General features: G+C 37.6%; 1 pseudogene; it reads left to right on the top strand.

Annotated features, from left to right (window-relative positions):
* The first annotated feature begins 11,209 nt into the window (after positions 1–11,209).
* LOC101422787 (survival motor neuron protein-like) lies at positions 11,210–12,224 on the top strand (annotated as a pseudogene).
* The last annotated feature ends 642 nt before the right edge of the window (positions 12,225–12,866 follow it).

Raw genomic sequence — 12,866 nt, 5'->3', positions numbered from 1 at the left:
ACTTTTTTTGTATTAAGTCTGAAAAAATTTTTATGAAGTCTGATTGAGTGCATGTATTTATAAAACTTCAGTAACATTCAATCAGCTATTTTAATGTGGGATGGTTGTTACACTATCATATGATTTTATAGGATCTAAGATGACATGTTTTCTACTAGTTTTTCTGTGCCGAGGAGCTACTTCAGAGAATAACTTGGTCATACAACATTTCAAAGAGAGAGAGACTTTATTTTGCAAAAGCAAGCATGTAGAAACACACAGCAATTATTTGGAATATTTTGATTTTAAAAATAAAACATGTTCATAAAGCTAGTCACCTAATCAAGTATATTCATTTTGCTTATTTTAAAAGATACCATCTTTTGGTCATTATGAAAAAGTCCAAAGAAAGAAGTTAGGTCTGGAAATAAAAATAAGTAAAATTACTGAGTCAATATTAATTTAGCTTTAAAGACTAGTGTTTTATCTAGGGATGCATTCAGAGCAATTCACAAGACACTGAAAGCATGAGAGGATATTATCTAGTTTAATTTTCTAAATTTCTATACAGTTTGCTGAAAATTTCATCGCTTCTCAGATAAAAGAAGTGGCAAATAACAAGGAATATTTTATTGATCTATCAGTGATAGGAGATTTGAAAGTAAATAACCAAGAAATCTGACAGTTTTAGTACCTAAAGAAGGAGGGCTCAATAAGGTTTTAAAAAATGTGTCCTAGCCAGATTTCTAATATTTCAGGTAAAGGATAAATATTTTTCCCTGACTTGGATATTCTAGAGAGTAAATAAAACCAAGTGTGTTGGGAGACTAGAACACAAAAGTCTAGCTCTATGGCTGCCTTTATTTTGAATGAGGAAGAACATGGTGAAGGGTGAAGTAACTAAAGTAAATGGGGTTATTGTGCCGGTAATAATCCTATATGCTAGGATGTAACAAGTACATGTAAAAATAACAAGGATTTATACATAAAGATAAATAAAAATGCTAAATTTGGAGACTCATAGCCATATAAACTCATTTTTCCTTTCTATTTCCCCCTTTTATTCAAGGTTAAAAATCATTTTTGACGCCTGATATTACATGTAGGCTGAGATAGTCTGCTGATCTAAGTTGACCTTTTTATTCAAAGTCGCACACTTCAGCAGAGTCCCCCAGAGACAGCCGAAGTAGATACAAGCCCATGTATTGGTTCTTCTGAGGGCTACAGAGACCCACAGTTTCTATGGTCATGGCAGATGGAGTTCAGTGCCATGTCAGTTAGCCCTACTTGGGAGTTTGTGTTCCTGAGTGTGATGGAGTTGAACTCAGATGTGATCTTTGTTCACAAACCTCTCCTGTTACTTTTTACCAGATCTGTGGTTGGCGCTGGGGTTTGGTATATGCTCAGGGGACCTGAATCTCTGGACTGTCCCTGTGATAGCCAGGCCCTGAGCCCCAACAGACCTGCAACTCCTACCCTCTGGTTTAATGAATTTACTCCAGCCAGCTAACAGGGAGGTGAAGAAGGTCAACCACCACATCAGGGAGCCAAGAGTGCCTACAACTGCAAGCAGGAGAATTGCATCCATTATCCAAGTGGAATCTAAGACCCCTCTTGATATAGAGGTGGAGTGGACATAACCATCCCAGGGTCCACAGGATGGAGGAATAGAGTATGGATTAGAGTGGACTTACTGATATTCTATTCTGGAAATATTGTGATTAGTAATGAAAGAAAATGTAGCATTAATGTGGAGAAAGTGGCCATGGTAGCTGCTGATAGTTGGGAGAGGGAAGAAGAAATGTGTTGTGGGGCATTTTGAGGACTTGGAGTTGTCCTGGGTGGTGCTGCAGGGACAGTTGCTGGACATTGTAGGCCCTGCCGTGGCCCACTGGATGGACTGGTTGAGAGAGTAAACTTCAATATAGACCACTATCCATGTGGTGCAGCAGTGCTCCAGAATGTATTCACCAGGTGCATTGAATGTGCCATGATGATGAAAGAGGTTGATGTGGGAGGAGTGGGGTGAGGGCATTAGGGGCAATAGGGGAACCTCATATTTTTTTAATGTGACATTAAAAAAATAAATAAATACAAAAAAATAAAAAATCAAAATCAAAAATCAAAAAATGCTAAATTTATGAACTTAGACTTTCAAAAATAGGTCATGAAAGTCAAACTCCAATAAATCCAAGGCTTTTTAAAAAATAAAATACGAACAAAAGAGAAATTTGCTTGTGTGAAATAAAACAGGAAAAACAAGGAAAATGGATTATTTTTAAAACAAAGCAGACTATGTCTTAGAATGTTTTTACATTTGGAAGCTTAACTTTGTTATCTATCTTTATTTTTTTCTGTCAAAGAGGATTATCATTTGAATAAAAGGGAAGAATAAGTAAAATTTGATCTAGGATTCTAAAAGATAGCAACTCGAAATAAATCAAAATTTCCTGGCTTGAATACAGAACAAGCTTGAGAAGAAGGCGACCTGTGAGAAATTATGGAGAAGAGTAGTAGTCCCCACATCATGAAGATGAAGAAAATTTGCTTTGAATTTCAAAATAAAGTAAGAAACTGTGGTAATATATAATAAATCCAAAAGAATAAAGAATTTTACATGAATTCCTGGTAAATGTTTAGAATAAATCGTAAAGATAGTGATCACTCAAAAAGTGAAAACTGGTGCAGATACCATAAGAGTTCAAGAGGACAAATAAACCCAGGTTAACAACATTGCCGTTATTTGTTTTGCTGGCTTGGTTCTACTAGTTACATGTATTAGTAAGAGATAGACACAGAAACAAAACAAAAAAAGAGGTATATCTGGACCATGAAGATACAAAGATGAAAAAAATTGGAAACCAGCTAATTTTAGTCATATCCACTTAGTTACAATAAACTGGTCCATCATAATCAGTTAGATTTGATGTAAACAAGAGGTAAATAGTAATATTTTCTATATTTTATTTTAATATAAATTAGCATGAATCCAACTTTATCATTATATAATCTCTCTCAATAATTTCATTACTCATATTCTCCTAAAGCACATTTATAAACTCACTGTAAGAAAAAGAATCAGTGGTACTAATTATTTTACTACCTACACAATTTGAAGAATGGGGCATTATTTTCAAAATCCAGGTATAACCATAAGATTATGTTATACGTGAACCTTTCTTCATAAGCATCAAAGCAGAGAAAATATTGGAATATCTAGTTTACAGTAAAAAAAACACTAACTCATCAAAGAATACAGTTAGGAATAATAAATAGGTTTCTGGATTGTGACCTGAAATCTGAAGATCAGAGTCAGGAGAAACCTTGCAGGAATTAAGGAACAACATTAGGAATTCAGGGATACAGTCATCTTTAGCACCAGAAGTAGAAGACAACTGAGACTTCTTAGAAACAAATTGCCTGGAATCCTATGGTAGTTTAGAGCTATGTACTCCAGAAAAACAGGATCTTAAACTTAATGCATTCCTGTGGGTATGAACCCATTGTAAGCAGGACCTTTGGATGAGGTTTCTTCAGTTATGGTATGGGCCAACTGACTCAGGCTGGGACTTAATCCTATTACTAATAGGGAAAGCCATAGTGGGAGAAAAAGCTACAGGGAGCTCCCTTTGCTGCTTCAGTGAAACCTGGAAGAGAAACAAAAATCTAGGACAAGCTGCCCTGTGAATTTCCATGTGACAGAAAAGCTGGGGATCAAGAATTATAGGCAGCCAATCCCAGAAGGCAACAGTCTTCTGAGAGATAGCATTGCCCTGATGAAAATGTGATTTTGGACTTCTCCTAGCATCAAAATGATTAACTAATAAATTCCTTCTGTATAAGTCAACCCATTGAATGGTATTTTCTTGAGCAACCAAGAAAACTGAAACGGGGCATCATAAAGGCAATGCTTTCTTCCCTAAGATTGGCTTTGTTGGACTGACTGTGGCTGTTGGTCTTGGAGTCCTATGTTACATGGCAATGCACACAGCAGTCTCTCCCTTCTCTTTCAGGTTCCACTAACCATCAACCTCTTGTTTTCCATGGCTTTTTCTCCCTCTCTGAATCTCATTCAAAATCCAGTAATAGGATTACGATCCATCCTGATTGAATTGGGCCACACCTTAACTGAAGTAATTTCATCAAAAGATCCTACTTGCAATGGTTGACACCCACAGGAATAGATTAAGTTTAAGAATATGTTTTTCTGGAGTACATACCTATAAATGACCACACTCTGCCCTCTGAACTCCCAAAAGACATGCTATTTCCACATGCAAAATACATTCACAGAGGAAAGGCAAGATGTCAGGAGAGTATGGAACTGCAAAAGTCAGCTCATCCTACAGGGCAGTTAGTAATCACCCAGAGCTACTTAAATCACCTGTTTGGGGGTGACCAAGAGACAAGAAGAGCATCCTGCAACATCATTGGAAAGATGGGAGGAGATTGATTCATGAGTAGAGCACTGCACACCAGAGGCCCATCCCCCACTGGTGGTGCAGGACAACTCAGGAGCTATTCCCTGGCTAAAGAAGGAAGCTCCATATTCCAAAGGTAGAGGTGAAAGACGGGGTTGGGCACCAACTTCAGCTACTCACTAATAAATTTGGCTGGCTAAAGTCCAAGCCTAAGAAAAGCTAAAGTTTGAACCTGTCCAAGTCGTAAAGAAGCTGGTAACCTCCATTTTAGCTACACCTCCAGCATGAGGGCAAGCTGGACTGATTGAAAATTACAGTGACAGTTGGGACTGACTTCTTTCCACCCAGCTCAGATTGTTGCCCTAGCCTCGGCTCCAGCCCTGTCTCTGGCAGGGAGGAAGTTGGGGAGATTTGCACCGGCCTCTCCAGACAACTCTATTTGATTTTGACCTGCGTGCACTAAATTGTGGGTACATGTGGCTCATTCCCCACCCCCAATAAGAGAGGATAGAGAACAGTATTTTCTCAGCCTCTCCAGGCAACTGCAGGAACTTCAGGCCCACATGGACTAAATTTTTGGACACATGTGGCTCTACCCCTTCTCCCATAGGATAGGAAGAAGGGGCAGTGTTTCCCTAACCTCTCCAGGCAAGTGGCAGTGCCTTTGGCCTGCATGGACTAGACTGTCAGACACATCTGTGTTTTCACCCCTGCCACTGACAAGGGAAGAGGAGGGACAATGTTCCCTCAGCTTCTTCAGGCAACTGCAGCCACTTTCAGCCCACACCAATGAGACAGTTAGACACATCTGTGGCTCCATCTCTGCCCTGAACACAGAAGAGAAGGGATAGTGTTCCCTCAGCCTTTCCAGGCAACTGCAGTCACTTTTTGCCCTTTTGGAATAGAGTGTTGGAAAAACCTGTGGCTACATCCCCACAGCCAATAGGACAGGAAGGGGGAGTGGTGTTTCCTCAGTCTCTGCAGGCAACTGAAGTTGCTTTTGGCCTACACAGACTAGATTGTTGAGCACACTTTTGCTTCCATCCCCCACCCCTGAGAGGTAAGTGGGGGGCAGTGAAGCCTCAGCCTCTCCAGGTAATTGCAGTTGCTTTTGGCCTACATGGATAAGATTATAGTGGACACTTGTGGCTACATCCCCACCAATGGCAGGGGAGGAGGATGGCCAGTGCTTCATCAGTCTATTTGGATAACTACAGATGATATTGGCCTGCCCAGCTTAGATTGCTGCACCCTGGCAGGGGAGAAAGGTCGGAGAAGATTCATCAGTTCATAGAGCAACACAGGCAGTTTCTGACTACATGGTATACAATACCACGTGCATCCATGGTATACAATACCAAGTGCATCCTTGGTTCCTACTCTGCAACCAGCAATGAAAAAAGAGCAAGTAATAGATGAAAAAGAGCTGAAAAATTTCAGATTGTCTAAACAGGAGTCACCATATTGAAATGAACCAAGAATCAAAGAGGCGCTGTAGCACAAGGCCAATCAAATAGAAAGCCCTAGACTAAAGACAGAAACTCCACAGAATAAATATATCTAGTAAATCAAATGCAAAGACAATAAAAAATTATAATCCATACCATGAAACATATATAGCCTAGTCAAAGGAACAACCTAAGCCTCCAGATGACATAAAGAAGACAATACAACTAAACATAAATGCTCAAACAAATTTCCTTAATACAATTAGATGGCTAAAGAGTTTAAGGATATTAAAAAGCTGTTTGGTGTAGCTCAATGGCTGAGCACCTGCTTTGCATGTTTGAGGTCCTGGATTTAGTCTCCAGTACCTCCAAATTTTTTAAAAGATATTAAGAAGACACTGGGTGAGCACAAAAAATAATTTAAAAGCATATATAGAAAAATAGCAGATCTTAAAGAAATGAAATGCATGTTAAATGAAATTAAAATACACTGGAAGCATACAACAGCATATTTGAAGAGGCAGAAGAAAGGAACAGTGAGCTTGAGGAGAGGGTCTCTGAAAATGAACATATAAAAAGAACAGATAAAAGAATGGGAAAAAAATTGAACAAGGTCTCAGGGATTAAATGATGGCAAGAGACAAGCAAACATACATGTCTTGGATGGCCCAGAAGGTAAAGAGAAGAAAAAGGAGCAGAGGGAATATTTGAGAACATAATAGTAGAAAATTTACCTTCTATATTAAAGGATATAGATATCCATGTCCAAGAAGTATAACTTACCCCATCCACATAAATCTGAAGAGACCTACTCCAAGACACATAGAAATCAGAACGTCAAATGCCAAAGATAAAGAGAGAATCCTGAGAGCAGCAAGAAAAAAGTGATTCATCACATGGAAGGGATACCAAATAAGATTAAGTGCTGATTTCTCATCAGAAATCACGGAGGCGAAAGCAGTTGTATGATATATTTAAGATACTGCAAAAGAAAAACTGCTAGCCAAGAATCTTATATCTGGCAACACTGTCTTTCAAAAATGAGGGCAAGATTAAATATTCACAAGTAAACAGAAACTGAGAGAGTTTGTAACTAAGAGACAGGCTTTGCTGGAAATAGTAAAGGGAGTGCTACAATCTGAAAAGAAAAGACAGGAGAGAGAAGCTTAGAAGAGAGTCTGGAAATAAGATTATAGCAGTAAAAGTAACTAAAAGTGTAAAAAGAGTGGTGAAAATCAAATGTGACAAGTAAAACCCAAGGTCAAAATGGGTGAAATCTCTGCCTTGACAGAGATAACATTGAATGCTAATGGATTAAACTACCCAATCAAAAGACACAGATTGGCAGATTGGATAAGAAAATTTGAACCATCATATGCTGTCTACAAGGGACTCACCTTAGATTCAAGGATACAAATAGATTGAAAGTGAGAGGCTGGAAAAAATTATCCCACATATGCAGAACCAAAACAAAGGCTGGGGTTACTATAATTATATCAGATGAAATAGATTTTAAAACCAAAGCTGTTATTAGAGACAAGGAAACATTATACATTTTAAAAAGGAGCTTTTCACCCAGAAGAAATAACAATCAGAAATATTATGCAACTAAGCAGGATGCCCCAAATTACATGAGGCAAACACCAGCAAAACTGAAGGGAGAAATAGATGTCTCTAGAAAAATAATTGGAGAATTTAATACACCACTCTCATCATTGTACAGAACATTTGGGCAGAGGAAACATAAAGAAAGAGAGAGCTTGAATAATATGATAAATGAACTAAGCCTAAGAAACATATAAAGAACATTGTACCCCAAACATTGGGATATGCATTCTTCTCAAGTGCTCATGGATCTTTCTCCAGCAAACACCATATGTTGGGTCACAAAACAGACCTCAATAAATTTTAAAAAGATTGAAATTATACAAAGCACTTTCTATGAATATAATGTAATGAAGGTGGAAATCAACAACAGTCAGAAAAAGGAAATATTCACAAATATATGGACACAAACTTAATTAGTGGATCAAAGGAAAAATTGCATGAGATATCAGTAAATATCTCAAAGCAAATAACAATGAGAACACAATACATCAAAACTTATGGTATGCAGTGAAGGCAGCCTGAGAGGAAATTGATAGCTGTCAATGCTTACATTAAAAAAGAAGAGCTAAAATAAAATACTTAGTTGCACAACTGGAGGAACTAGAAAATGAACAAAATAATCCCAAACCAAGCAAAAGAAATGAAATAAAAAAGATCAGAGTGGAAATAAATGAAATTGGGGACAAAAAACAATAGAGAGAATTTTAAAATCCAAAGGGTGGGTCTTTGAGAAGATCAACAAAATTGAAAAAACTTTAACTAGATTGTCAAAAGAAAAAAAGAGAGAAAATGCAAATACATAAAATCAGAAATGAAAACAGGGACATTACTACTGACACCACAGAAATAAAAGAGATCATAAGAGGATATGATGTACACCAACTAACAAGACAACATAGATGAAATAGACAAATTCCTAGGAACAACCTACACTGACCCTAAAAGAAATAGAAGACCCCAACAAATCACAAGTAAAGAGACTGAAACAGTCATCAAGTAACTCCCCAAAATGAAAATCTCTGGACCAGATGGCTTCACAGGTGACTTCTACCAAGTATTCAAAGATTTAATACCACTCTTACTCAAATTCTTCCAAAATTTTGAACAGGAAATATCACTACCAAACTCATTCTATGAAGCCAAAGTCACCCTAATATCAAAGCCAGATAAAGATATTATGAAAAAAAAGAAAATTTCAGACCCATTTCTTTAATGAATATAGATGCAAAAGTCCTCAACAAAATACTCCTAAATTGAATCCAACAACATATTAAAGAATAATTCATCATGATCAAATGTGTTTTATCCCAGGCATGCAAGGGAGGTTCAACACAACAAAATCAATCATTATAATAATTCACATTAATAAATTGAAGAAGACAATCATATGATTACCTTGATTGACAAAGAAAAGGCATTTGACAAAATCCAACATCTGTTTTTGATATAAACACTCTAAAACTAGGAATTGAAAGAAATTTTCTCAACATGAGAGGATATATATGAAAATACACAACTAACATTGTACTCAATGGTGAAAGACTGAAAGCTTTCCTGTTGATATTGGGAAGAAGACAATGATGTCCACTGTCACCACTTTTGTTCTTTATAGTGGTAGATGTTCTAGCTAGAGTAATAAGCAAGAAAAAGGAATATAAGTGTCCAAATTGGAAAGGAAGAAGTAAAACTTTTGCTATTTTCAGATGATATTATCGTATACCTAAAAAGTCCAAAAAATCAACAACAAAGCTACTAGAGCTAATAAACCTGTTCAGCCAAGTGGCAGAATACAAGACACAAAAATCAGTAGTGTTTCTACATACTACAGAGGGGGAATCTGAGGAGGAAGTCAGGAAAAAAATTCCATTTACAATAGTGACTAAAAGAATCAGTTAGGCAGCGGACTTGGCCCAGTGGTTAGGACATCCATCTACCACATGGGAGGTCCTTGGTTCAAACCCCGGGCCTCCTTGACCCGTGTGGAGCTGGCCCATGCACAGTGCTGATGTGCACAAGGAGTGCTGTGCCACAAGGGTGTCCCCCATGTAGGGGAGCCCCACGCGCAAGGAATGCGCCCTGTAAGGAGAGCCGCCCAGCGTGAAAGAAAGTGCAGCCTGCCCAGGAATGGTGCCGCACACACAGACAGCTGACACAAGATGACACAACAAAAAGAAACACAGATTCCTGTGCTGCTGACAACAACAGAAGTGGGCAGAGAGGAAGACGCAGCAAATAGACACAGAGAACAGACAACCGGGAGGGGGGGGGGAAGGGGAGAGAAATAAATAAATAAATAAATAAATCTTTAAAAAAAAGAATCAGTTATTTAGGAATAAACATTTCCAAGGATGAAAATGACCTGTATTTAGAAAAGTACAGTGCATTGCTAAAAAAAATCAAAGAAGACATAAATAAATGGAAGAACTTTCTGTGTTCATGAATTGGAAGTCAAATTATAATTAAGATGCCAATTCTACCCACATTGATATAGAGATTCAATGTAATCCCAATAAAATTACACATAGCCTTTTTTAAAGAATGGAAAACCCAATTATGAAATTTATTTGGAAAGTTAAGTCCTTGAATATCCAGAAACATTTTAAAGAGAAAAAAATAAGTTGTAGGATTCTCTTTTACAGACTTTAAATAATATCACCTAGCTACAGTGGTAAAGACAGCATGGAACTGTTATAATAATAGACATATAGACCAATGGAACTAGAAACACACCCTTTATGTCTATGGTTAAGTGATTTGAGAAGGCTGCCAAGCCCACATAGCTGGGTCAAAACAGCCTATTCAACAAATGGTGCTGGGAGAACTGGCTATCCATATCCAAAGGAAAGAAAGAGGGCCCATATCTCACACCTTATACAAAAATTAACTCAAAATGGATCTCGAACCTAAGTATAAAAGCTAGAACTACAAAGCTCCTAGAAGAAAATGTAGGCAAACATCTTCAAGACCTGGTTTTAGGCGGTGGATTCTTCAACCTTACACAAAAAGAATGAGCAATGAAAGAAAAAATGGATAAATAAGACCTCTTCAAACTTAAACACTTTTGTAACTCAAAGACTTTGTCAAGAAGGAGAAAAGGCAGCCCACTCAATGGGAGAAAATATTTGGAAATCATATATCTGATAAGAATTTGATTTCCATGCTATATAAAGATATCATACAACTCAACAATAAATTAGCAAGAAATCTGATTTAAAAATGGGCAGAAGACTTAAAAAAGACATTTCTCCAAAGTGGAAATACAAATGGCCAAAAAGCACATGTAACTCAATAATGTCAAGTTCTTTGCCACTTTATAAAAAGTATCACCTTTCCTACAGTACCCAATAACAAATTCATCATTTTATTCTAAGGCCTCATCAGAAATACCTTTAACATATTCCCACCAATAGTCACTTCAAAGCAATCTAGGCTTATTCTATCAAGTGACTCACAATTCTTCCACCCTCTAACCTTCACTCAATTCCAAAGCCATTTCCACACTTCTTATTTTTGCAATAACAGAAGCCCACTCTCCTGGTACCAAAATCTGTTTTAGTTTCCTTGGCTGCTCATGCAAATACCATGCATTGGGTTGGCTTAACAATTAGAATTTATTGGCTCTCAGTTTTGAAGTTGGGAGATAGCCCAAATCAAGGAATCATCAAGGGAATGATTTCTTCCCAAAGTCTAATATTCTGGGACTGACTACCAGTGATCCTTAGTCCTAGGCTCCTCTGTTACATGGCAATGAACATGGTGGCCTTTCCTGGCCTCTTCCTCCTCTTCTTGGTTCCATTTACCATCAGCTTCTTGCTTCCCATGGGCTTTCTTTCTCTGTGTCTGAATTTCATTCCACTTAGAAAGACTTCATCATTAGGATTAAGACACATCCTGATTGCAATCCCAAAAGGCTTGCTGTATCGATGGACTGGCAGCATTGGCAGAGTCCCTGAGCAGGGAAATTCAGTACTGTTCCAGCAAGGTATGGGGCAGAGTGATGATTCTGACATTTGGGATGATACAGCATTGATTAAAAAAAAAAGCTGAGGTTTCTTTTAAGTATGCTCTGAAGAATGGCAATATTTCTGAAGTTTCAGACAAATCAAAAGGCCCACCTAAAAGAAATCCTATTAAGAAGAATAAAAGCCAAAAAAAAGAACATGACAACACCATTGAAACAATGGAAAGTTGGTGACAAATGTTCTGCCATTTGGTCAGAAGATGGCTGCATTTACCCAGCTACTGTTGCTTCAATTCATTTTGAGAGATACCTACATCGTGGCTTACACTGGATATGGAAATAGAGAGGAGCAAAATCTGTCTGATTTACTTTTCCCAACCTTTCAAGTAGTTAATGCTGTAGAACAGACTGCTCAGGGAAATTAAAATGAGAATCAACTTTCAACAGATGGAAATGAGAACTCCTCCAAGTCCCCTGGAAATAAACCAAACAACATAGTGACAAAAACTATACTGTGGAATTCTTTTCTGCCTTCATCACCCCCCATGCCAGAACCAGGACTGGGACCAGGAAAGTCAGGCTTAAAATTCAATGGGCCACACCCTCACCCCCTTTCCTGTAATGCTAGCTGGCTCTACTTCCTTCTGGATAATTTCCCCTCCACCTCCCCTATGTCCAGATACTGTTAATGATGCTGATGCTTTGAGAAGCATGTTAATCTCTTGGTACATGAGTGGTTATCATACTGGCTATTATCTGGATTGCAAATAAAATAAAAAAGAAGTAAGATGCTTGCATTTCAATTAGGAGCAAGCCTGCCATCACTATGAAAGTAGATCTCACTTCTGTACCTATTTTGTGGTTTTCAGAAAACAAATGCTTAAAATGGAAATGTTAAAGTTAATAACAATATTGAAACATTTTGATGCCAAAACAATTAGATAAAACTTTGATCCCCATCCCCACTGGATTTACCTCATGGTGTTGAAGTATCATCTCACCACATATTTGTTGACTGGCTGTATGGAGAAAACATATCTTTACAATAAAGAGATCCCTAGAATCAACAATGAAACTTTGCATCACTTTTAGTCAGAATAAACAGACATGCTTTCTAATTTGTGATGCAACATGAAGTACACTGTATTACCTATGGAGTGCTCTGGTCAAAAAGGGTTAACCAGAATTTAATCAAGCAATATTAATGGGATTATGTATTAATCCATTACATGGGATAAAGGAACAAGTTAAATGAAACCATAAAAGAAACAATGAGACAATCAGAATGTGGAGTGTTGTAGAAAATAACTGGCCTCATTTCTTCAAAAAGATCAGTCATAAAAGAAAAAAAGAGGTAAAGTAGGTAACAGTTCTAGATTAAAAGAGACCTAAAAGATATAGCAGCTAAATGCAAATGTGGCACCCTGTATTGAACCCAGGTTTGAAAAA

The sequence above is a fragment of the Dasypus novemcinctus genome, chromosome 11, assembly GCF_030445035.2.
Source record: "Dasypus novemcinctus isolate mDasNov1 chromosome 11, mDasNov1.1.hap2, whole genome shotgun sequence".
Lineage (NCBI taxonomy): Eukaryota > Metazoa > Chordata > Mammalia > Cingulata > Dasypodidae > Dasypus > Dasypus novemcinctus.
Note: the sequence above shows the minus strand (reverse complement) of the source record. Positions and strands in the feature narration are given on the sequence as shown.